We start from the raw sequence: 25437 nt of genomic DNA, 5'->3' as shown, positions 1-25437 counted from the left end.
TTTAGATCACTGTGTTCCCTGAGTCTTGGAAAATGTGTTGTTAAACACAGTTGATCAATATTTCATAGGATTATTTCAGCCTTTGGCATGGGGAGCTGGGAGCTGATACTTTTTAAGCCAAGAGGGTCTCACTTCTTTTCTCTTCTAATATCAAATGTTAAATTAAACATTTACCTACTAACTATACTACTTACTACTTAGAGGCAGTACACCTACTATCATTCTGTCAGTGCTTGTTCCTTGTGTCAGTATTTATATTTTGGACCGATCATCCTTTAGTCAGCTATCATGTTGGCCATTTCCTAGTTAAAAAAAAAAAAAAAAAGAGGATAAACGCATGAGGTATTTTTTTTCTTACAGAGTCAAGTATCTCCTTCTGGAAAATCTTTCTTCATGTCTTCATAGTACTCTTTTGGACAACAACCATGTATAGTACCATAGTAAAACGTAAGCTCAGATACATGTTCTTTTATAGTTTCATTGTCTCTCTTCACCACCTCCATCATTTCTTGGCTCCCAAGGCAGGCAGCATTAATGAGGCAGAACCGTTCCAATGCATTCAGAAATGAAAATTCACTCTGTATGTTCATCATTCGAAGGAGCATTCTGATCATCAAGAACTTGATTTTCTCAGGTCATGGTTTAATTAGTAAGTAGCCAGCAACATAGCATATCGAAGCCAGCACAAAAGTGGAATGGCGAGCTTGCCGTTGGGTGACTCAGACATTCACTCAATCGTTGCAAAGAGCAGAAAGCAGTGAACTATTGGGAGCTCAGGGGCATGCTTCAGAATCTGAAGGGAAAAATAGCAACAACCTACAAAAGGCCAATGACCACAAGTTTCATTTCCTTTGGTACATGAGTTCTCAAGAAAGCTAGTTTGTGTTCTACTTGTTCATGGAGTCCATAGATGTCCTTAATTTCTTGAGCATTTGGATTGTCTGAGATTGTAAGAATCTTCTTATCTTTGGCAGCCAAGGTGTGCCCAGCATGACTGATAATCCAAACTGGAAAGTGTCTTTTGTTGAAGAATACAGTCTTTGCAGATGGCAGGTAAAAGGCAGAAAAACCTGGGTTACCAGCAATAACGAAAATAAGCACTTCAGCCCTGTTGGCACTTTGATCATTAATGAGGTCAGCCCAGGGCCCACATTTTAGACCCTGGATTTCAACCCCACAACATGAAATAAATTCCTCATGCACAAGAATTTCTTGTTTGATTTCTGAATCCGTTTCTGTCTGCCTAGAAGGCAGCAGGCTCTACCGTGACCATCTTGGTTAGTAAGGGGATTTCTTAATCCATCCTGCCCCTTCCATTGCTGCAGGGCTGCTGGTTTTCACAGTTACTGGTAGCCAGGCTGTTGTTTTTCGGGACTACTGTGCAGTAGGGATTAAGGGGTGGGCATAGGGCCTGTTATATGATTTCAAACCTCACTTATCTTACAGGATTCTACCTTTTTTATTGAATAATGTCTTCTCATGTTTTTTCAAGTATTTGGTTAATTTCCAGAGTTCTAAAAAGTTCATTTTGCCAATCATTATCATTGCTTTTATGGAGGAGCAGTTTTTCAGAGGTCTTACTCTGCCATTCCTGAAATGCTTCTTCTCCAAATATATTTTCAGTCTACATGTTTAATTTTCACCTCAATATTCTTAGTACTCAGGTTCTGAGGTAAATAAATATCTAAAAGGGAAGAAATCTAAATCAAATATATCACACTTTCCTGGCTTACTAAATTCAAGGATGAATTTACTGTGGTTGTGAGTCTGCGGAGTCACTCTTTTTTTTTTCCTTCATTCTGGAAAAAAATATATATCACATAATGTGAAAACAAAATGAACAGTGTGTTCTTTAGTTTGAATTTTACTGTAAATTGCTTTGTAGATCTGGAACTTGTTCAGAACATTTTTTAACAGATTAAATTTCACCTTCTTTAATAAAAGAATGATGTGTCCTCTATGGAACAAGTGTTGTAGCAAAATTCTGTATTTAAACTGATGCTTAACCTTGTGTATTATATATTTTCTTTATATAACTACCGAATTGTGAAACTTCCAGATGCTCCTGCTTATAAACATCTGCATCTAAAACATTATCTACTTAACTTACATCCAGAAAAAAAGAGCATATATATCCCCCATAAAGAAAATTGTTACAATGCCTCATAACCAAGATGTATGGCTATATATCTCTTTGCCACCTTAAAAAATTTTTTGCTTGTACAAAATTAAGAGAAAACCCCCTACATGGTTCATCATGGAAGATACAAAAATCTACTCTCTGAAATTATGTGATGCTAATTGTAAGGTGGAGAATAATATACTGAAGGTATTATGATCACTATTGCTATTTACAAATCATTTACTTAGTAACTTACAGGTAGTAAATGGATGTTTTACCCACTTCCTATGATTTCCTTTTCATTTTCAATGTTTTATTTACTTCTCTAGCCTCCCTGTATCAGTCAATTGCATTCTGTATATATTCATTGATTTATAACTTAATTTATTTACTTTATACCTATTAAGTATCAGCTGTAATCTCCTTAAGGGAAGGGACTAGATCTTATTCATTTTTGTCTGCCTAATTTCTATCACATTGGCTATACAGGAAAACATACAAAAATAGAAAAATATAAAACAATGCTATATTTTAGTATTACACACTTATCTTTGGGATTACAAATTGGTTGTTCCATATGAAATTGTTAATATTTGATCATTTTTGACTTTCCAAAATGGAACTTCATGTGCTCCAGCTTAATATAATTACGTGTAGAACAGTTAAAAGATCAGACTCCAATTCATAGAACAGATGAAATTTGACCTCACTTCAGGATTCAGTTTGGAAGCAGGGAATTTGGTGATTATCACCTTAAAGTATAGCACCACCATGTTCATTGCATCATTATTCACCTACGTGTCTGATAATAAATGAAATGATAAAATGTGACACACACACACACTCCACATGCACTGGAATATTTTTCAGCCACAAGAAAGAAGAAAATCAGCCTTTTACAACACAGGGATAGAGCTTGAGGGCATTATGCTAAGTGGAAGAAGTCAGACAAAAACAAATACTGTATGATCTCACCCTTATATGGAATCTGAAAATGCTGAACTCATAAAAAAGAGAGTAGAATAGTGGTTGCCAGGAATCTGGGGTAGGGGAAGTGGGAAGATGTTGATCAAAGAGTATAAACTTCCAGTTATAAATTGAATAAGTCCTGGGGATCTAGTTTAAAGCATGGTGAATATAGTTAATAGTACTGTGTTATTTACTTGAAACTTTCTAAGAAAGTAAATCTTAAAAGTTTTCACTATACTACAAAAAAAGATGGTAATGTGAGATGATGGAGGTGTTAACTAACCCTGTTGTAGTAATCATTTCACAATATATATGTGAATCAAGTTGTCACGTTGTACACCTAACATAATGTATCAATTATATCTCAATGAGCTGAAAAATATGTTAAAAATAATAATTACTGTTTAATCTTAAGGGCTGCTTATTCTTTTTTCCCCTTGCATTTACTTATGATAGATAAAATTTGTTTATTTTTAGACAGATAACACTGTCATACCACATATATCAGTTAAGATGATTTCCACTGAAGAAATTGGAAACCTGACTTAAACTGGCCTAATAAGTGAGGACATTTCAGGCTTGCAACCAGGAACCCAGAGGAGTATGTGTCCCAGGATCAGCTGAGTTAGATGGTTCCATTTTATTGTGATTCCCTCATTTATGTTCTTTAGTTTGCTGATTTCATGTCTTATAGCCTGATGTACAAAAAACAATGGAAGCCATCTTTTATATTTGCTTTCTCTTGAGCGTGATTCCTTCCCAGAAATCCCAGACTCTTTATATATCTATTCCCTGGCTGGGACATCCACTAATTAATTAGATTAGGCCTCATTTTTGAACCCTTCTATGCTAAGGGGTTAAGATTATGCTTAGACTCTTCAGACTGCTCCAGGAAACACTGGTTTATGCCATTACGTGAGAGATATAATGGCACTGACTATTAAAATGAATGTGCGTTTGGGTATTGTCTATTCAGTGCAATGAAAGAAGAAATGCTATGAAAGAAGAAAATGACAGGCGCATTTCAGCTAACTGCCAACTCATGATACACAGTGAAATGTGGAAAGTTTCTATGTGAGAATTAAAGAAACTCTCAACTCCTGTGGATGCAGGAAAAATTTTACTAAAAATCATTCCCAAAACCTGAATGGGAAAACATTGTAATGACTAGGTAAATGCTCACCTAAAGTACAAAGCTGGATATGACATCTGGTGAAGTTGGGCTGCTATATTTCAAGATAAAATATATAATTTGAACCAACAGCCATTTTGTGGCACTATATCTCTGACAGGTAGAATACAGTGGTTTGAGAACCACTGCATGGAAACAAGATTTGCTTCTGTCATTGTAACTTCCCATGATTCGTTTGGGAATCTGTATTTCTATGTGCACAGCTTTAGGTACCACTGGAATAAAGAAACTGATCTTTAAAATGTGGGGAGTGGTGGCTTGAGGGAAAAGGGGGAAGGGAAGTATGCTTCTATCAAGGGAACACGAGTAAGAGTCCCCTAATCCTGACCATTAGTCAGGATTATGGCTGCTGTGTTGTCACTTTGACTCCTCTTAATAGTAGACAAACAGGAAGGAAAAAGAAGTTTCTTAAGTCTTTAATGTCTATATTCATTAATATTATCTTGAATGCCAACATGAAGCTTCTGGATCAGGGTAGATTATAATTACTTATATACAGTATTAACTGCTTAGGACTCACTTTGCCCTTATTCTTATCCCTGGGATGATGTGAGAGAAACCAGATATAATCCTGCATGTAACAGGATCTACTGTAGGTGAATATCACAAAAAATAACTTTGGCAATTGTAGAGGAGAAAGAGGCAGCTGTCCTTCCTCTCCTTATAAGAGTCTCTTTGGGAATGTAATGGACAGGATCCTGATAGTTCCTTACACTTTGGAACCTGAATAAATGTTTCTAGGGAAAGACAAGACTTGTGTATACAACTTTACAACTCAAGGGATATCTCCATACCTCAGAGAGTACGTGGATCTGAATGGTACAAAGGATGCAGTGTAGCAAATACTGGTGCCACATTTACATCCTACCATTGAGCTCCAGACCATTTCCAATGGATAGCGCTTGCATTTCTTTGCCTAAAAGTTTGTTTGTTTTTATGAAGACTTGGTAGTTACTTTGCAAAGGTAACAGATTTGAATATCAGGATAATTAACACTCCTTGAGAGCATATCTGTATCATGATTAAAGAAATCTGAATAAAAAACCCACCTCTTTTGCTTTTGCTGAGAAAGGCATATTTTAAAAACATTTCTCAAGGTTTTTCTGTGGAATTACATTTTTAAAAAGTGTAGTTAGTGCTGGTGATTTTATCTTGCTTGGTCCTGATATGGCTGGAAACCTAGTGGTGGTTTGACAAGAGGGAGGATCTCTGGCTGAGCTCTGACCACCAGTGTCCAGGAATTAAGAGTAGTGTGTGGGGAAAAAAAGATGGCGGCGAAGTAGAGAGACGTGGAGTGCATCCCTCTCCACAGATGCATTGGGAATGCGCGGAAGGACGCAGTCATTCCCACAGAGAACCAGCTGAACACCAGCAGACGGCCTCGGACACCAGAAAGGGCTGCGGGGAGCCTGACATAGCCGACTGAATATTCGTCTACTCCAATACTTGGACATTAGTCTGAGGCTTGGACAGTCTTCTATAAACACCTCTATCACCAGGACAAGCAACCCCAAAAGCTTGGACAACCATGAGGAAACAAAGAAACACCATGCAGGCAAAGGAGCAGGAAAAAAACCCACAAGACCAAATAAATGAGGAGGAAATAGGAAAAATGCCTGAAAAAGAATTTAGAGTAATGATAGTAAAAATGATACAAAATCTTGATAACAAAATAGAGAAAGTACAAGAAACAGTTCATAAGAACTCAGAAAAACAAACAGCAATGGATAACAAAATAACTGAAATTAAAAATACTCTAGATGCTCTAACCAGCAGAATGACTGAGGCAGAAGAACGAATAAGTGAGTTGGAAGATAGAATGGGAGAAATAAACGCCACAGAGCAGGAAAAAGATAAAAAAATAAAAAGACTAGAAGACAGCCTCAGAGACCTCAGTGATAACTTTAAACATACCAACATTCGAATTATAGGCATCCCAGAAGAAGAAGAAAACAAGAAAGGGTCTGAGAAAATATTTGAAGAGGTTATAGTGGAAAACTTCCCCAACATGGGAAAGGAAATAATTCACCAAGTCCAAGAAGCACAGAGAGTCCCATACAGAATAAACACAAGGAGAAATACACCAAGACACATATTAATCAAACTAACAACAATTCAACACAAAGAAAAAATATTAAAAGCAGCAAGAGAAAAGCAACAAACAACATATAAGGGAAAACCCATCAGGATAACAGCTGACCTTTCTACAGAAACTCTGCAGGCCAGAAGGGAATGGCAGGATATACTGAAAGTCCTGAAAGAGAGAAACCTACAGCCAAGAATACTCTACCCAGCAAGAATCTCATTCAGATTTGAGGGAGAAATCAAAAGCTTTCCAGACAAGCAAAAGTTAAGAGAATTCAGCACCACCAAACCAGCCTTACAACAAGTGCTAAAGGAACGTCTCTAAGTAGGAAACACAAGAAAAGGAAAACACCTACAAATACAAACCCAAAACAATTCAGAAAATGGTCATTGGAACACACATGTCAATAATCACTTTAAATGTAAATGGACTAAATGCTCCAACCAAAAGACACAGACTGGCTGAATGGATACAAAAACAAGACCCTTCTATATGCTGCCTACAAGAAACCCACTTCAGACCAAGGGATACATATAGACTGAAAGTCAAGGGATGGAAAAAGATATTCCATGCAAATGGAAGTCAAAAGAAAGCTGGAGTAGCAATACTCATATCAGACAAATTAGACTTGAAAGTAAAGACTATTAAAAGAGACAAGGAAGGACACTACATAATGATCAAGGGATCCATCCAAGAAGAACATATCACAATGGTAAATATCTATGCCCCCAATATAGGAGCACCTCAATACATAAGGCAAATACTAACAGCTATAAAAGGGGACATCAACAGTAACACAATTATAGTGGGAGACTTGAACACCCCACTTACATCAATGGACAGATCATCCAAACAGAAAATAAATAAAGACACACAAGCTTTAAATGACACATTAGACCATCTCGACTTAATTGATATTTATAGGACATTCCATCCAAAAACGACAGACTACACTTTCTTCTCAAGTGCACACGGAACATTTTCCAGGATAGATCACATCTTGGGTCACAAATCAAACCTCAGCAAATTCAAGAAAATTGAAATCATATCAAGCATCTTCTCAGACCACAACGCCATGAGACTAGATATCAATTACAGGAAAAAAACTGCAAAAAATACAAACACATGGAGGCTAAACAATTCACTCTTAAACAACCAAGGAATCACTACAGAAATCAAAGAGGAAATCAAAAAATATCTAGAAACAAATGACAACGAAAACACAACAACCCAAAACCTATGGGATGCAGCAAAAGCAGTTCTAAGAGGGAAGTTTATAGCAATACAGTCCTACCTTAAGAAACAAGAAAATGATCGAATAAACAACCTAACCTTACACCTCAAACAACTAGAGAAAGAAGACCAAAGAAACCCCAAAGGGAGCAGAAGGAAAAAAATCATAAAGATCAGAGCAGAAATAAATGAAAAAGAAAGGAAAGAAACCATAAGAAAAATAAATAAAACTAAAAGCTGGTTCTTTGAGAAGATTAACAAAATTGATAAACCATTAGCCAGACTCATCAAGAAAAAAAGGGAGAAGATGCAAATCAACAGAATTAGAAATGAAAAAGGAGAAGTCACAACGGACACCTCAGAAATACAAAACATCATGAGAGACTACTACAAGCAACTATATGCCAATCAACTGGATAACCTGGAAGAAATGGATACATTCTTAGAAAAATACAATCTTCCAAGACTGAACCAGGAAGAAATAGAAACCATGAACAGACCAATCACAAGTACAGAAATTGAGGCAGTGATTAAAAATCTCCCAACACACAAAAGCCCAGGACCAGATGGATTCACTGGCGAATTCTATCAAACATTTTGAGAAGAGTTAACACCTATCCTTCTCAAACTCTTCCAAAATATTGCAGAAGGCAGAGCACTCCCAAACTCATTCTACGAGGCTACCATCACCCTGATACCAAAACCAGGCAAAGATGTCACAAAAAAAGAAAACTACAGACCAATATCACTGATGAATACAGATGCAAAAATCCTCAACAAAATACTAGCTAACAGACTGCAACAGCACATTAAAAAATCATACACCACGATCAAGTGGGGTTTATCCCTGGGATGCAAGGATTCTTCAATATACGCAAATCAATCAACGTGATACATCATATCAACAAATTGAAGGATAAAAACCATATGATCATTTCAATAGATGCAGAAAAAGCTTTTGACAAAGTTCAACATCCATTTATGATAAAAGCTCTCCAGAAAATGGGCATAGAAGGAAATTACCTCAACATCATAAAAGCCATATATGACAAACCAAAAGCCAACATTGTTCTCAATGGGGAAAAACTGGAAGAATTCCCTCTAAGAACAGGAACAAGACAAGGGTGTCCACTCTCACCACTGTTATTCAACATAGTTTTGGAAGTGTTAGCCACAGCAATCAGAGAAGAAAAAGAAATTAAAGGAATCCAAATTGGAAAAGAAGAAGTAAAATTATCACTCTTTGCAGATGACATGATACTATATATAGAAAACCCTAAAGACTCTACCAGAAAACTGCTAGCACTCATTGATGAGTTTAGTAAAGTAGCAGGATACAAAATTAATGCACAGAAATCTCTTGCATTCCTATACACGAACAACGGAAGAGCAGAAAGAGAAATTAAGGAAACTCTCCCATTCACCATTGCAACAAAAAGAATCAAATACCTAGGAATAAACCTGCCTAAGGAGGCAAAAGATCTGTATGCAGAAAACTTTAAGACATTGATGAAAGAAATCAAAGACGACACAAACAGATGGAGGGACATACCATGTTCCTGGATTGGAAGAATCAACATTGTGAAAATGACCGTACTACCCAAAGCAATTTACAGATTTAATGCAATCCTGATCAGATTACCAATGGCATTTTTCACAGAACTAGAGCAAGAAATCTTACGATTTGTATGGAAACGCAAAAGACCCCGAATAGCCAAAGCAATCTTGAGAAGGAAAAATGGAGTAGGTGGAATCAGGCTTCCTGACTTCAAACTATACTACAAGGCCATAGTGATCAAGACAGTATGGTACTGGCACAAAAATAGAAAGGAAGATCAATGGAATAGAATAGAGAACTCAGAAGTAAGCCCAAACACATATGGGCACCTTATCTTTGACAAAGGAGGCACGAGTATACAATGGAAAAAAGACAGCCTCTTCAATAAGTGGTGCTGGGAAAATTGGACAGCAACATGTAAAAGAATGAAATTAGAACACTTCCTAACACCATACACAAAAATAAACTCCAAATGGATTAAAGACCTACATGTAAGGCCAGACACTATAAAACTCCTAGAGGAAAACATAGGCAGAAGACTCTTTGACATACATCAAAGCAACATCCTTTTTGACCCACCTCCTAGAATCATGGAAATAAAATCAAGAATAAATGAATGGGACCTCATGAAACTTAAAAGCTTTTGCACAGCAAAAGAAACCATAAACAAGACTAAAAGGCAACCCTCAGAATGGGAAAAAATAATTGCCTATGAAACAACGGACAAAGGATTAACCTCCAAAATATACAAGCAGCTCAGGCAGCTTCATACCAAAAAAGCAAATAACCCAATCCACAAATGGGCAGAAGACCTAAATAGACATTTCTCCAAAGAAGACATACAGATGGCCAACACACACATGAAAAGATGCTCAACATCACTCATCATCAGAGAAATGCAAGTCAAAGCCACAATGAGGTATCACCTCACACCAATCAGAATGGCCATCATCACAAAGTCTGGAAACAACAAATGTTGGAGAGGGTGTGGAGAAAAGGGAACTCTCCTGCACTGTTGGTGGGACTGTAAGTTGGTACAGCCACTATGGAAAACAATTTGGAGGTTCCTTAAAAAACTACAAATAGAACTACCATATGATCCAGCAATCCCACTCCTGGGCATATACCCAAAGAAAACCATAATCCCAAAAGAAACATGTACCATAATGTTTATTTCAGCACTATTTACAATAGCCAGGACATGGAAGCAACCTAAATGCCCATCAACAAATGAATGGATACAGAAGATGTGGCATATATATACAATGGAATATTACTCAGCTATAAAAAGGGATGAGATGGAGCTATATGTAATGAGGTGGATAGAACTACAATCTGTCATACAGAGTGAAGTAAGTCAGAAAGAGAAGGACAAATATTGTATGCTAACTCACATATACGGAATCTAAAAATGGTACTGATGAACTCAGTGACAAGAACAAGGAAGCAGATACAGAGAATGGACTGGAGAACTCGAGGTATGGGAGGGGGCGGGGGGTGAAGGGGAAACTGAGAAGAAGCGAGAGAGTAGCACAGACATATATATAATACCAACTGTAAAATAGTCAGTGGGAAGTTGTATAACAAAGGGAGTCCAACTCGAGGATGGAAGATGCCTTAGAGGACTGGGGCAGGGAGGGTGGGGGAGACTCGAGGGGGGGGGCGTCAAGGAAGGGAGGGAATATGGGGATATGTGTATAAAAACAGTTGATTGAACCTGGTGTACCCCCAAAGAAATAAAATAAAATAATAAAAAAAAATAAATAAAAAGTGTAGTTATCTTAACTGATAACATTATTACCAGAGTGATCTCTAGGTGCGGTGCCTTATCCCACAGGGATCTGTGGTGATGGCTAATAGGTCATCCTCTTTTTTGATAGTATGGCTACTGCATAGGATATAGTCATGTGTAACTTAAAAAAATGTATAGCTGACAAGCAGAAGATTGATGTTGGATTCCCAAATGGAAAATTGTTATAGCCCCCCTGATTTTCAGACCTAAGTTCAAACCCTGAGCGTTTGGATTGAAGTGGAGGCTAGATCTCTTTGGCAAAGGACCTTGTAACATCACTTATTGTAAACTCTCCCCTAAAGAAATCTACTGCCATTTAGAGTAACTATACACTTGGAAAAAGAATATACAAAATTCTTTCATGTGCTATTCGATATTAGTCATTAACTGATTCTAATATCAGAAGAACAGAAATATTGTCATTATTTCTTGGTTTCTAAGAATGTGTATTCGGAATGATATGCTAAACAGATGTCAGATTGGCTACTATGGAGTCTACTATAGTTACTGAGAGTCTATGTCAAGAAAGGCAAACAAAACCCCCAGAAACTGCCCCTATTTTAGGCCTAAGTGGTAAATCAGAAGGAATACTGGATCCTAGGATAATTTGCAGTGAATAATGCCATCCTCAAAAAATGAAGATATTCATCCTCAAAGAATGAGGATGCAGTGATTACCAGCATATCTCACTTTATTTATTTACTTTTTAAGCTCTTTATGGGAATATAATTGCTTTACACTCTTGTACCAGCTTTTGAGGTACACCAAAGTGAATCAGCTGTATTTATACATATATCCCCATATCCCCTCCCTCCCTTGACTCCCTCCCACCCTCCCTATCTTGGCCCTCTAAGGCATCACCCATCATTGAATTGATCTCCCTTTGTTATACAGCAACTTTCTACTAGCTATCTATTTTACAGTTGGTAGTGTATGTATGTCAATGCTACTCTCTCACTTCATCTCAGCTTCCACTTCACCTGTACAACTTAATTTGCTTGTACGTTCCTGTGGGGAAGAGCAAATGAGCTGTGGCAAATGACAAAATATTAAGTGATAGCCCCAGTCTTAGCTATTGTGCTGGATGTGGTACTTTTACTGGAACTGATCAACATAATTCTTGGATTGTGACTACTAATCTGAGAAATAATTTATTTTAATCAACTTCAGAAATGGGGATCAAAAGCTTCACATTTACCTAGGAGGAGACTGGTACACATTAACTTCTTACCCTAAGATGATGTTAGTTCTTCTCAGTCTCATTTTAGTCTACAGGGACCTTGCTTTTCTTTCCTCATGCTGACTTACTGTTTTGGTGGGTCACCTAACATGATCTTGTTAACAAGGGGAAGGAAGTACTTTGGATTTTGTAGCATAACACGTATGTGCAAAGAATGGGAGATAAATACTCTAAAGATTCAGAGTCCTGCCACAAAAGCGGACCAATGGTCTGGGACATTTGTGGACAGCTCTCTAAAGTATAAGAAAATTTATTGCACTTTTTATTCTTACCACTTATAAAGATGACTGAACTATGGGGTTTTCTCTCAGTTTCCAAGGCAGCATGTAAATGTACTGTTCCTACTGATATATCCGGTGATCCAGAATATTATTGGTTTTTAACAGGAACCCTATTAATTACAGGGTTCTATATATGTCAGATCAGGATTGTTCATCTTGAGCAAACTTCTATATTTTGGTCTGCTTATGCTTATTCTGTCAATCACTGAAAGAAATTTGCTAAATTTCCCATTCTGATTATAAATCTGTTAGTTTCCCCTTTTAGTTATGTCAACATTTGCTTTATATATTTTGAAGCCATTTAAGTTGAGAGCATACTCAGAATTGTTACAATTTTCTGGTGTATTAGCTTCTTTATTATATTGAAAGGTCCCTCTTCTTTTCGAGCAATGGTTTTTGGCTTAATATCTACTTTTCCTAATATTAATATAGAAAAGCCAGATTTTTAAATTGAAATATAGTTGATATACAATATTATGTTAATTTCATGCATATTACATAGTGATTTGATATTTGCATATATTATGAAGTGGTCACCACAATAAGTCTGGTAACCATGTGTCCCCATACAAAATTATTACAATATTATTGACCATATTCCTTATGGTGTGTGCTATATCTCTGTAACTTATTTATTTTATAACTGGAGGCTTGTAACTCTTAATCCCCTTTACCTATTTCACCCTGACCTATCCCCGCCGCCCCCCGCACCGGTTCCTTTGCTCTGTCAATCCCCATTTGTTCTCTGCATCTGTGAGTCTGTTTTTGTTATGTTTGATCATTTGGGTTGTGTTTGTTTGTTTTAGATTACACATATAAGTGAGACCGTATGGTATTTGTATTTCTTTGACTTATTTCACTTAGCATAATACCCTCCAGATTCACCCATGTTATTTATCACAAATGGCAAGATTTCATTCTCGTTTATGGCTGAGTAATATTCCATTGTATCTATACTACATCTTCTTTATCTGCCCACCTATTGATGGACACTTTGGTTGCTTCCATATCTTGGCTATTGTAAATAATGATGTGGTGAACACTGGTGTGCATGTATCTTTTCAAGTTAGTGTTTTCATTTCTTTGGATATATACCCAGGAGTGGAATTGCTGGATCATATTGTAGTCTATTTTTAAGGTTTTTGAGGACTCTCCATCCTGTTTTCCACAGTGGCTGTACCGAATTTATATTCTCACCAACAGTGTATGAGGATTACCTTTTCTCTGTATTGTCAACATTTGCTATTTGTGTTCTTTTTGATGATAGCCATTTGACAGGTATGGGGTGATATCTCGTGGTTTCAATTTGCATTGACCTGATGATTAGTGATGATGAGCATCTTTTCATGTGTCTGTTGGCCATCTGTATGTCTTCTTTGGAAAAATGTTTATTCAGGTTCTCTGCTCATTTCTTAACTGAGTTGTTTGTTTTTTGATGTTGAATTCTATGAGTTCTTTGTATATTTTGGGTATTAACACTTTATCTGATATACTTTTTGCAAATATCTTCTCCCATTTAGTAGGCTGCCTTTTGTTTTACTGATAGTTTCCATTGCCGTAAAGAAGCTTTTTAGTTTGATATAGTCTCATTTGTTTATTTTTACTTTTGTTTCCCTTGCCTGTGAAGACAGATCCAAAAAAAATATTGCTAAGACTGATGTCAAAGGGAATGTTGCCTATGCTTTCTTTTAGGAGTTTAATGGTTTCATTTATTACATATAAGCCTTTAATTTATTTTGAGTTTATTTTTATACAAGTTGTGATAAAGTTGTCCAGTTTGGTTCTATGCATGTAGCTGTGTAGTTTGCCAAACACAATTTATTGAAGAGGCTGTCTTTTCCCTACTGTACATTTTTGCCTTCTTTGTCATAGATTAGTTAACCATATTAATGTGGGATTCTTCCTGGGCTCGCTGTTCTGTTCCATTGATCCACATGTCTATTTTTGTGCCATTCTGCTTTTGATTACTGTATCTTTGTAGTTTAGTTTGATATCTAGGAGCATGATACCTCTAGCTTTGCTCTTCTTTCTCAGTATTTCTTTGGTTATTGGGGCCTTTTGTGTTTCCATACAAATTTTAGAATTGTTTGTTCTAGTTCTGTGAAAAATTCCTTTGGTATTTTGATAGAAATTGCACTGAATCTGTAGATTGCCTTGGGTAGTATGGTTATTTTAACAATATTAACTCTTACAGTCCATGAGCACAGTATATCTTCCCATTTCTTTGTGTTATCTTCAATTTCTTTCATTAATGTCTTATAGTTTTCAGAATACAGGTATTTTGCCTCTTTGTTTAGATTTATTCCTAGATATTTTATTCTATCTGATGCAGCTGTAAATGGGATTGTTTTCTCAATTTTTCTTTCTGATAGGTTGTTATTAGTGTATACAAATGCAACAGATTTCTGTATTTGATTTTGTATCCTGCAACTTTACTGAGTGGATGTATTACTTTTAATAGTTGTTTGTTGGCATCATTAGGGCTTCTCTACACTATTGTCATCTGCAAATAATGACAGTTTTAATACTTGCTTCTTCATCTGGATGCATTTTATTTCTTCTTCTTGCTTAATTACTGTGAGTAGGACTTCGAAAGTGGCTAAGAGTGGACATCCATGTCTTCTTCATGAGTAGAGGAAAAAGTTTTCAAATTTTTGCTATTAAGTATGGTGTTAGGTATGGGTGTGTCATGCATGGCCTTTATGATGTTGAGGTACATTTCCTCTATACCCACTTTGTTGAGAGTTTTTTTTTTTTTATCATAAATAGATGTTGAATTTTGTTACATGTTTTTCTCTGCATCCATTGAGATGATCATATAGTTTTTATTCTTTTCTTTGCTAATATGGTGTATCATGTTGATTGATTTGTGGATGTTGAACCATCCTTACAACCCTAGGATAAATCCTAATTGGTCATGGTGTGTGATCTTTTTAATGTATTGTTGAACTTGGTTTGATAGTATTCTGTCAAAATGCAAGATCAAAATATATTGTTTACAAGAGGTGAGCTTTAAATAAAAAGGTATAAATAGATTTAAAATAATTGTATGGAAATAAAATTTTAGGTAAAATCATAAGAAAGAGAATGTCCAGAAAGAACAGAAATAGGAGAATGAACGCAGTCCTAGGCCATGACAGTAAATATATCATCATGCTCACACTTTGTGAATATGACCTGCTTCTGTGCCTCCTTTCTTAAGTCAGTTGGGGTGGAGGTGGGGGGTAGCATTTGTGAAATCAATTGCTGCCTGTGCTCTGAGGTTAGGGGGTTACCATTGGCTGGGTTCCATGTTTGCGTGGGCCTGCTGGCTGGGCTCTGTATTGAGGAGGGGTTGTTGGGTGGTCTTCCTGATCAGGCTGGTCTACTGGCTGTGCTCCTTAGTCCGGTGGAACCACTAGCTGGGCTGTGCAGTCATCTCTGGTCAGGCAAGATCACAGGCTATTTCCCTTACAAGGTGGTGACGCTTTTTGGACTCCACCATTGATCAGGGCTATGGGCTGGGCTCTACAGTTGTTCCTGGTGAGGTGGGGTCTCAGGATGTGCTCCCTGACCAGATGGTGCTATTGGCTGAACTCTGTGTCCAGGCAGGGCCACAGGTGGGGCTTTATGGTAAAATAAGTCCTCAGGCCACTCTCTGTGATCAGACAGGGGTGCAGACTGTGCCACAAAGTTAAATGGGGCTGCAGGATGGGCTTCATGGCCAGATAGACATCTGGCTATGCTCTGCTGTTGGGCAAGGTCACTGGCTAGGCTCTTTGGTTGGGAGGTGCCTCCAAGTGTATCCTGCTGTTGGATGTGCTGGAGACTGTGTTCTAAGGTCAGGAGGGTCATTGTCTAGGCTTCCTAGTCAAGTGGGGCTGTGGACTATGTTCCATGATTGAGTGGTTCATTGGCTGGACCCCCTTTCTGGGCATGGCCATGCAATCTAGCAAAGCTACAGGCTGGACTCTGCTGTAAGCTGGGCTTTGTGGCTGGGCAGTACCATAGTCTAGGTTATTTGGTTGTGCAGGGTCACTGTTTAGACTCCCTGCTTATGTGGGGCCAGAGGCTATACTTAACAGTTGCACAGTACTGCTGGCCTGGCTCCCTGCCCACGGGCGATTGTAGGATAGACTCCATGGCTACCTGGATTCTCTGGTCAGGTTTCCTTATTGGGTGGGACTGAAGGCTATACTCATCAGTTGGGCAGTGCTTCAGATTTGCTTCCCTGCCTAGGTGGGAAGTAAAATGGGCTCCATCCAGTAAGACTTGTGCTGGGTACCTGAATCAGGCAGAGCTGTCAATGGAGCTCCTTGGCCAGATGGGGGCAGGCACTGGCTCTGCTCTGTAGATAGGCAGAGCTGCTTGCTGGGATCTCTGCTAAAGCACCACTGCTGGGAGGAATGCAGTCTGAGATCTGAGCACTGCTTGCTGTAAACCCCACCCCCTTCTCCATCTCTTTCTGCTCTCTAGAGGTCAAGCCCTGCAGAGTCCCCTAGTGATCCCTGTGAGATGAGATCTGAGTGGGCCTCCAGGGAAGCATACTGTAATGTTAGGGGAGCAGGAACTCAACCTTGGGCTTTCTTTTTCCCGCTGGAGAAACTGTAGGCATAGAGAGGCCATCTTACTGTAGCGCTGTGCTAGCCTGGGATAGGACAATACAGAGTGTAGACACTTCTCTTACCCTCCTAATGTGGTCCTTCTCCATCTCTGTGGTCCAGGGGAGTGCTTCAGCCTCATCCCTGCATACTGGAATGTTCTCAACAGTGTCTTGTCTGTGGATAGTTGCTAGTTGGTCTTCTTATGAGGGGATTGAAGTCAGGAACAATCTATGTCGCCATCCTGGTGGTATTACCCGAAACATTATTTTCATGATAAAAAATGATATTGCCATGAAATAAACGAAATTGCCATTTCATGTGGAAATGAAAACTGTTGTCACTATCCACTGGAGGCAAAGAGCTTAATTTGTTATAGCATCCTGAGCAGCAAGTTTAGATTATTATCCTGTATTGAATATTAGATAACTAAGTGCCAAGTGATGTGTTGGCTAGTTAGTTACAATACTCGTTCTGACCCTCAACCATTTCTGCTGAGAGAGAGGCTTTCATTTTCTAATTTAATATATAAATCTGTACTAAATATGATCAAAATTTGGGAATTTATTAATGTGACCCTATTTAGTGTGTCATATAAGGACACAGATAATCAGGGAAAATTAATTTAGTATGTATGTCTTTGAAGATTGTTTCTATTTATTCTTTTTGTGGTTTGTTAGTCATGAAATTAGCTACCTCTCTGAATTGGCTTTCTTTTTAAGATGCATGCCACACATGTCAATATGTCTAAACGGTCCTTTTTCCAATTTTCCTGATTTTTGATTCATGTGCAAAATTGTGAATCAGATTGAATCGCCGAAATGAATCCTTGCACTCCCCCAAACTTCCTGTGTGTTTGCACCCTGTCTGTTTGAACATTTATATTTAGAATTCTCAAACATGCCCAGGGAGTAAGAAATATACAACAGAAACATCTGTTCCTCTTGGCAAAACTATTTCATGCTTTTTTACTTTTGCAGGGTCAAAAAAAATACAGGGGGATCATTTTCATATCTGAGGGGTTTAACATTTCTTCTTTGTAATCTTAGCCTTATTGCAATGATTTAAACAGACACACAAACACACACACACATGACATGGAAAAATGTACACAATGGTGAGATCAATAGAAACAATTGTTTTCCTTTTTTCGATATATGATTTTTTTTTTCCTTAGTGGTTTTACCAGCTTATTAAGAGAAAAGAAACCACTCTTTACCTACCCAGTCCACGTTTCTGCTGCCTCATCCCCACTCTCACTCAAACCACCTTTAGATTTTACAAGCATGAAATAAATGTTTTAAAAATAAAAGCAAATATTCTTTAACGTCAGCTTATGTGGTTTACTCCCCAGTTACCTAAGGTCAAAACTGTAAAACTTAGTTATCATATTTTGGTAGGGCTGGAGGCTGAATTCACTTTTTAGAAATATAATAAGGGTCACAGCTGAATGTGGTATGGTTTCTGTTAGTTCTTGCTGGGCAAGGCCTCAAGCAGACATTTCCCATTCTGAATGGCCTTTGATGGGGTGCCTTAGGGAAAGGAAAAATGATAATTTTAACATGCCTCCTCCCTGTCTAATTCCCTCTTCAAAATTTAAAATCCATCTAAGCCTATGGGGCCAATTAATTTTTTTGAAGGCGAAGAATAGCCCCAAGACAAGATAAAGCCTTTGATATTATTATTTATTTTATAGTGAATATTTCTAACGTATTATTGTCTTTTGCTTGATAGAAATAAAGTTCTTGCCAGCTGTGCTGGGAAATCATAAATGTCTTGCTAATGAGAAGTGGCTTTAAAAGATAGAGTGTAAATATTAAGTTAATTATGGTTTGAACAAGAACCTTGAATTGTTAGATCTAAAACTGCTGGGTATAAGAACTATTAATCCAATATCTACCTAAGTTGTATGGTGTTAAGCAACTATAAGAGGGTGTACCAGAACCAAATTTTACCATCAGAGTGAAATGAGTCTGTCATGAAAAACAGCTGCTCAAGGAGGCACATTTTTAGAATACACCTTACTATTAATGAAATTGAGATAACCTTTGTAAAGTAGCTAATTTAATACTTACCACCTCATAAGTAATCAGGGCAAAGTAATGATTTTTATTGATTTAATGGCTACAGTTCTCAGGCCATAAAGATTATGATTATTTTTCTATGATTACATTTAATTTTAATCTTGAGGCTCCATTCTACCAAATAATAAATTTAGCAAGTTAGTCTTTACATCAGTTCATGGGTTGTTTCTTATGGGGACTTTATTAAGGGCAAGTCCTGTGCTTGGGAGGCAAGGTATGTCTAATTTAATACTTACCACCTCGTAAGTAATCAGTACAAAGTAAGGTATGTCTAACAAAGGTCATGGTCATGTATTTATGATGCTTTCTACCATGATGTCCTCACTCACTTGTAGTCATTTGTGGTAGGTCCACACAGATCATTGCTTCATTTCACCATAGTAGCTTTCCAGGTCTACCAGATTGAGACACCATGTTAGTCTGCTCATGGCTTCAGAGGAAAACATTTTGTGGCTGCCCGATCCATAACGGGTTCAAACAGGGATTCTATCAAGGTATCTCAGAGCTGACTGACTAGAGAGCCCGTGCAGATATTTCTGATGCTCTCACACCAGGCTGGAATCAGGGAACTCTGATTCTTGATTTGTCCTACTCCTAAACTGAAAAAGGTGGTTCAGGTGCTATCTGCTCTTGAGTTCCCCAAACTAAAACCTATCACCTCCCATACCCTCCAGGATTTGCCTGGGGGAGACAAGATTCTTTCCAGGGAATCACCAGCATTTAAACTCTTGTTTCATTTCTTTTTCTTTAACTTTTCTGGACCAACTTAATCCAGTCTCAGGGCGATGGTGGAAGTGAGGTAGCAGAAGGTAATAAAAAAAAAATTAATTCTTAATGTTTGTTTAGTTTTCCAAATCATTATGACATAAATTTTAATTTCTACATCTTTTAAAATTTAGGATTTTGAAACTAAAAAGTTTTGGCTTTGAAATGAAAGGATTTTTGTTAAATTTTGCTATGACTAAATTAGTAAATAAAGGCTCAGGATGAATTGGAAAAGTTAAAAGCTAAATCAACACCTCAAAATATTACCATGCTACATTTGTATCATACTTAATAATGGCTACCATTTATTGGTTGCCAGTCACCTGTCTATGAACCAGTATTTTAAAAAACAATATTCCTAATTCAAACAAAATTAAAAGTAGACATTTGTATCTTTAATTTTGCTGATAAAGGTATGTCAAAGATGTTACGGAACAAATAAAAATCAAATTGATATCTTTCCAAATTCCAGTGTTGCCTTCTGCCTTTATGTTTTAAATGCCCAAACTAAATTGAGAAAACTACATGGGATTTTGAGCTGGTTAGATATCTTCCTGTAGACTAGGAAGTTATATACCATGAAAATTCTTAGGATTTTAAATAATAAGTGTAGATGTAAAAAATAGTATGTTCTCAAGTGAATATATCAAGACCAAAATCAGTTATAGAAAGCAAAAAATGTAAATGTTATTATGAAGAGTTTTCTTTCTTGAGAGTGATATGTTTTATTTTAAAACTAGCCAATGTGTGATCAGATATATTTGATAAATACCCCAATAGGGTTGTTTTATTTTTTTTAATAGTATTTTAATAAATCTAAGAAAAAGTCTAGATTTCTTAATCTGCCTTATAAGGCTCTCCATGGTCTTCTCCAGCCTCATTTGTCACCTCTCTTACTTCCATCCACCAGCCTTAACACACTCTAGATACTGCATTTCTTCAATTTCTTTCATCTTCCAAGCTTGTTATCACTTCTGAGTACTAAAACCTGCTATTTTCTTTACCTGGGCAAAAAGCAAACAAACGTATATATATATGTATTTTTTTCCCTTCTTTCCTTACAAAAAATCTACCCATGCCCTACCCTCGCCTATCTATTTCAATGAACATTTATGTTACCACCTAGATGTCACTTCCCCTAGGAAGCTTTCTAATTAGTACTAGAAATAGTAATACTACCTATGCCTCATATTATAGAATGTGTTTTATTCTATGGCATGCACTTTTAAAAAATCTTTTTTAACAGCTTGAGATATAATTCACATGCCATACAATTCACCCATTTAAAGTGTACAACTCATTGGTTTTTAGTATGTTCACAGAGTCATGCAACCATCACCACAATGAATTTTAAAACGTTTCCATTACTATAGAAAGAAACCCCATACCCTTTAGTTATCAAACCTTAATTCCCGTAATCCCTACCAAATCTAGGCAACCATCAATTCACTTTTTGTTCCATAGACTTGCCTATTCAGGAAACTTTATATAAATTGAATTACATAAAATGTAGTCTTTTGTGACTGGCTTCTTTAATTTAGAGTACATTTTCAAGGTTTAGTCACATTACAGCATGTTACAGTACTCCGATTTTTATGGCTGTATAATATCCCATTGTGTGGATATACTGCAATTTTTCTATCCACTCATCAGTTGATGGATATTTAGGTTCTTTCCCATTTTTGGCTATATGAATAATGCTGCTGTAAATATTTATATATAAGGTTTTTATTTTCATTTTTCTCTCTTAACCATATACTTAGGATTGGAATTGTTAGATCATGTGGTGGTAACCAGATATTTAACATTTTGAGGAACTATCAAACTGTTTTCCAAGTTGGTTGCACCATTTTACAGTACCACCAACTGTGTGAGGGTTCCTATTTTTCCACATTCTCATCAATACTTGTTATTGTCTGTCCTTTTAGTTTAGCCATCCTAGTGGGTGTGAGAGGTATTGCACTGTGGTTTTGACTTGCATTTCCCTGATAGCTAATGTTGTTGAGCATCCTTTCATGTCTTATTGGCTAGATCTTCTTTGGAGTATATCTATTCAAATCTGTTGCCCATAGTTTAATTGGATTATCTGTCTTTTTATTTTTGAGTTGTAAGTGTTCTTTATATATTCTGGATATATGACCCTTATCAGATGTGTAATTTACATGGGCATAATGATATTACTTTTATCCATTCATCAGATAATAGATATTTGGGTTATTTATACATTTTAGCCATTATGAATAATGCTGCTATAAACATTTATATACAAATTTTGTGTGGAATATATTTTAATTTGTCTTGGGTATATACCTGGGTGTAGATTTACTGGGTCAAATGGTAATACTATGTTTAACATTTTTGGGAACTACCTGGCTATTTTCCAAGTGAATGTGGCATTTTACATTTGAGTGAATGAAGGTTCTCATTTTTCCATATCCTTGTCAACACTTGTTACTATGTTTTTGGTTATAGCTATCCTTGTGAGTGTGAAATAATATCTCCTGTGGTTTGATTAAAATCTCTGATGGCAGATGTCATGTGTTTATTGGTAATTAGTACAAGGGTGAGTCAAAAATTATCCTGACTCTGGCTGTAGAATTTATTTTAATTAACTTTTAGATGCTGCAAGATCAGGGCTTCAGGGAGGATGCTTTAACACCTCAAAATGAAGTTTTTTCAGAGTGTCGACAGTGTGGGCCGAAGCGTGTGGACATGCATTTTCATGCAAGATCACAACACCATTGGATATCAGTTTTCTGTGTTTTTTTTTTTTTAGCTTTTTATTTTTTTAATTTTTATTTTTTTTATTGGAATATAATTGCTTTACACTCTTGTACCAGTTTTTGAGGTACACCAAAGTCAATAATCTGTATTTATATGCATATCCCCATATCCCCTCCCTCCCTCGAATCCCCCACACCCTCTCCATCCCAGTCCTCCAAGGCATCATCCATCCTTGAGTTGAACTCCCTTTGTTATACAGCAATTTCCCACTAGCTAGCTATTTTACAGTTGGTAGTATATATATATGTCTATGCTACTCTCTCACTTCGTCTCAGCTTCCCCTTCACCCCCGCCCCCCCAAACCTCGAGATCTCCAGTCCATTCTCTGCATCTGTGTCCTTAATCTTGTCTTGTCACTGAGTTCATCAGTACCAATTTTAGATTCTGTATATGTGAGTTAGCAGATAATATTTGTCTTTCTCTTTCTAACTTCACTCTGTATGACAGACTCTAGGACTATCCACCTCATTACATATAGCTCCATCTCATTCCTTTTTATGGCTGAGTAGTATTCCATGGTATATATATGCCACATCTTTTTATCCATTCATTTGCTGATGGGTATTTAGGTGGCTTCCAAGTTCTGGCTATTGTAAATAGTGCTGTAATAAACATTATGGTACATGTTTCTTTTTGGATTATGGCTTTCTCTGGGTATATGCCCAGTAGTGGGATGACTGGATCATATGGTAGTTCTATTTGTAGATTTTTAAGGAACCTCCAAACTGTTTTCTATAGTGGCTGTACCAACTTACATTCCCACCAACAGTGCAGGAGAGTTCCCTTTCTCCACACCCTCTCCAACATGTGTTGTTTCCAGATTTTGTGATGATGGCCATTCTGACTGGTGTGAGGTGATACCTCATTGTGGCTTTGACTTGTATTTCTCTGATGATGAGTGATGTTGAGCATCTTTTCATGTGTTTGTTGGCCATCTGTATGTCTTCTTTGGAGAGATGTCTATTTAGGTCTTCTGGCCATTTGTGGATTGGGTTATTTGCTTTTTTGGTATTAAGCTGCATGAGCTGCTTGTATATTTTGGAGATTAATCCTTTGTCAGTTGCTTTGCTGGCAAGTATTTTCTCCCATTCTGTGGGTTGTCTTCTTGTCTTATTTATGGTTTCTTTTACTGTGCAAAAGCTTTTAAGTTTCATGAGGTCCCATTTGTTTATTCTTGATTTTATTTCCATGATTCTAGGAGGTGGGTCAAAAAGGATTTTGCTTTGGTGTATGTCATAGAGTGTTCTGCCTATGTTTTCCTTTAGGAGTTTTATAGTGTCTGGCCTTACATTTACAGAACCTAAATTTTTTAAATGGTGAAATAATTGGAACACTTTGCCCAAGGAACCCATGAAATGATACTCTACATCCTCAGTCATTTAGGTAAAGACAAATTCAAATCACATTTATATACCACTAAAGACCTAATAGAATGGCTAAATTTAAAAAGAATGACTATGTCAAGTGTTGGTGAAACCATGGAACATTTAGAAATTTCATATACTGCTTATGGAAATGTAAAATGGTATAACCACTTTGGAAAACAGATGGCAGTTAAGGTTTATAAAGTTAAAAAGCAGTTCACTTTTTCTAAAATTAAACCTACTGCTATCATAATAGTCTGTCATTCTACTCCTAAGTACTTGCTTGAGAGGCAGGTAAGCATATGTTCACATATATGTGAACATCCATATATATGAATGTTCACAGTAGCTTTATTTGTAATGGCTCAAAACTGGAAAAAGCCCAAATGTTCATCAACAAGTGAATAGATACACAAATTGTGATATATTCATATAATTGATTTCCAATAGGTAAAAAGACAAACTGTTGATACACAATCAAAATGGATACATAATCTCAAAATAATTATGCTAAGTGACAGCAGCCAGACCAAAAAAGTACATCTGTATTATTTCATTTATATAAATTATCTTAAACGCAAAGTAATTTTTAGAGAGAAAGAAAGGATGACGTATAGTATTTGCTCAAAAGTTCATAACTGTCTAGTACTTCTTTTCCCTCCAAAATCTTAAATACATAACCACATGCATCTGAATAACTACAGATACAATTAAAACTTAAAAATTTATTTAGCTAATATCATCAAAATTCTGAAAGTCAAGTCATCTGGCAAAAAGCTTTTTTTTGAAAAATGTTTTTCAACTCAATAGTTTTTGAATGGTATCATCCCAGAGCATTTCAGAGCTTTTACAACTCATAGGCACATCTCCTAAAATTTTTGGCAAGGTCTTCTGAGCAGTATATAAATGAAAAGGACAATAAAGAAGGCTATATTGAAGCACTAAAATTATGGAACAGGAGTTTGAGCTCTTTGAAGATTTAAAACAGGTGGGTAAAAGAATGAAAATACACTCATAACTATATTCCCCAGTCAAAAGCAGTCAGTCAGTCCAAAAAGTACGCATGAAAGCCTTTGTGATTTCTAGTACACTTAGCATCTGCTGATACTACTAGTTGAAACAGGCAACCATTGTTATTTACATAATAATGGCGGTTGAATGTGGGTACTACCATAAGGTAAGGTATTGGATCAATGAACAGGTACACACAGGAGACATATTTTAAAGATTACTTCTCTGTAACATACAACCAATTTACAGGCTTTAAATTACAAAGAATTTGTTCAGTGTCCAGTAATGCTCAGCACGTAAAGCATCAAAAACAACATATGGTTGTCAAGAGCAGCCATTTACAATAGCAGGGAGTAAATGAATGAGAGATGTATTT

At 36.7% G+C, this 25437-nt stretch overlaps 1 pseudogene; it reads right to left on the bottom strand.

Moving 5' to 3' along the window:
* Nucleotides 1–502: 502 nt before the first annotated feature.
* LOC130848457 (lipid droplet-associated hydrolase-like) lies at nucleotides 503–16307 on the bottom strand (annotated as a pseudogene).
* Nucleotides 16308–25437: the final 9130 nt, after the last annotated feature.

This window comes from Hippopotamus amphibius, chromosome 3 (assembly GCF_030028045.1).
Source record: "Hippopotamus amphibius kiboko isolate mHipAmp2 chromosome 3, mHipAmp2.hap2, whole genome shotgun sequence".
Taxonomy (NCBI): Eukaryota; Metazoa; Chordata; class Mammalia; order Artiodactyla; family Hippopotamidae; genus Hippopotamus; species Hippopotamus amphibius.
Note: the sequence above shows the minus strand (reverse complement) of the source record. Positions and strands in the feature narration are given on the sequence as shown.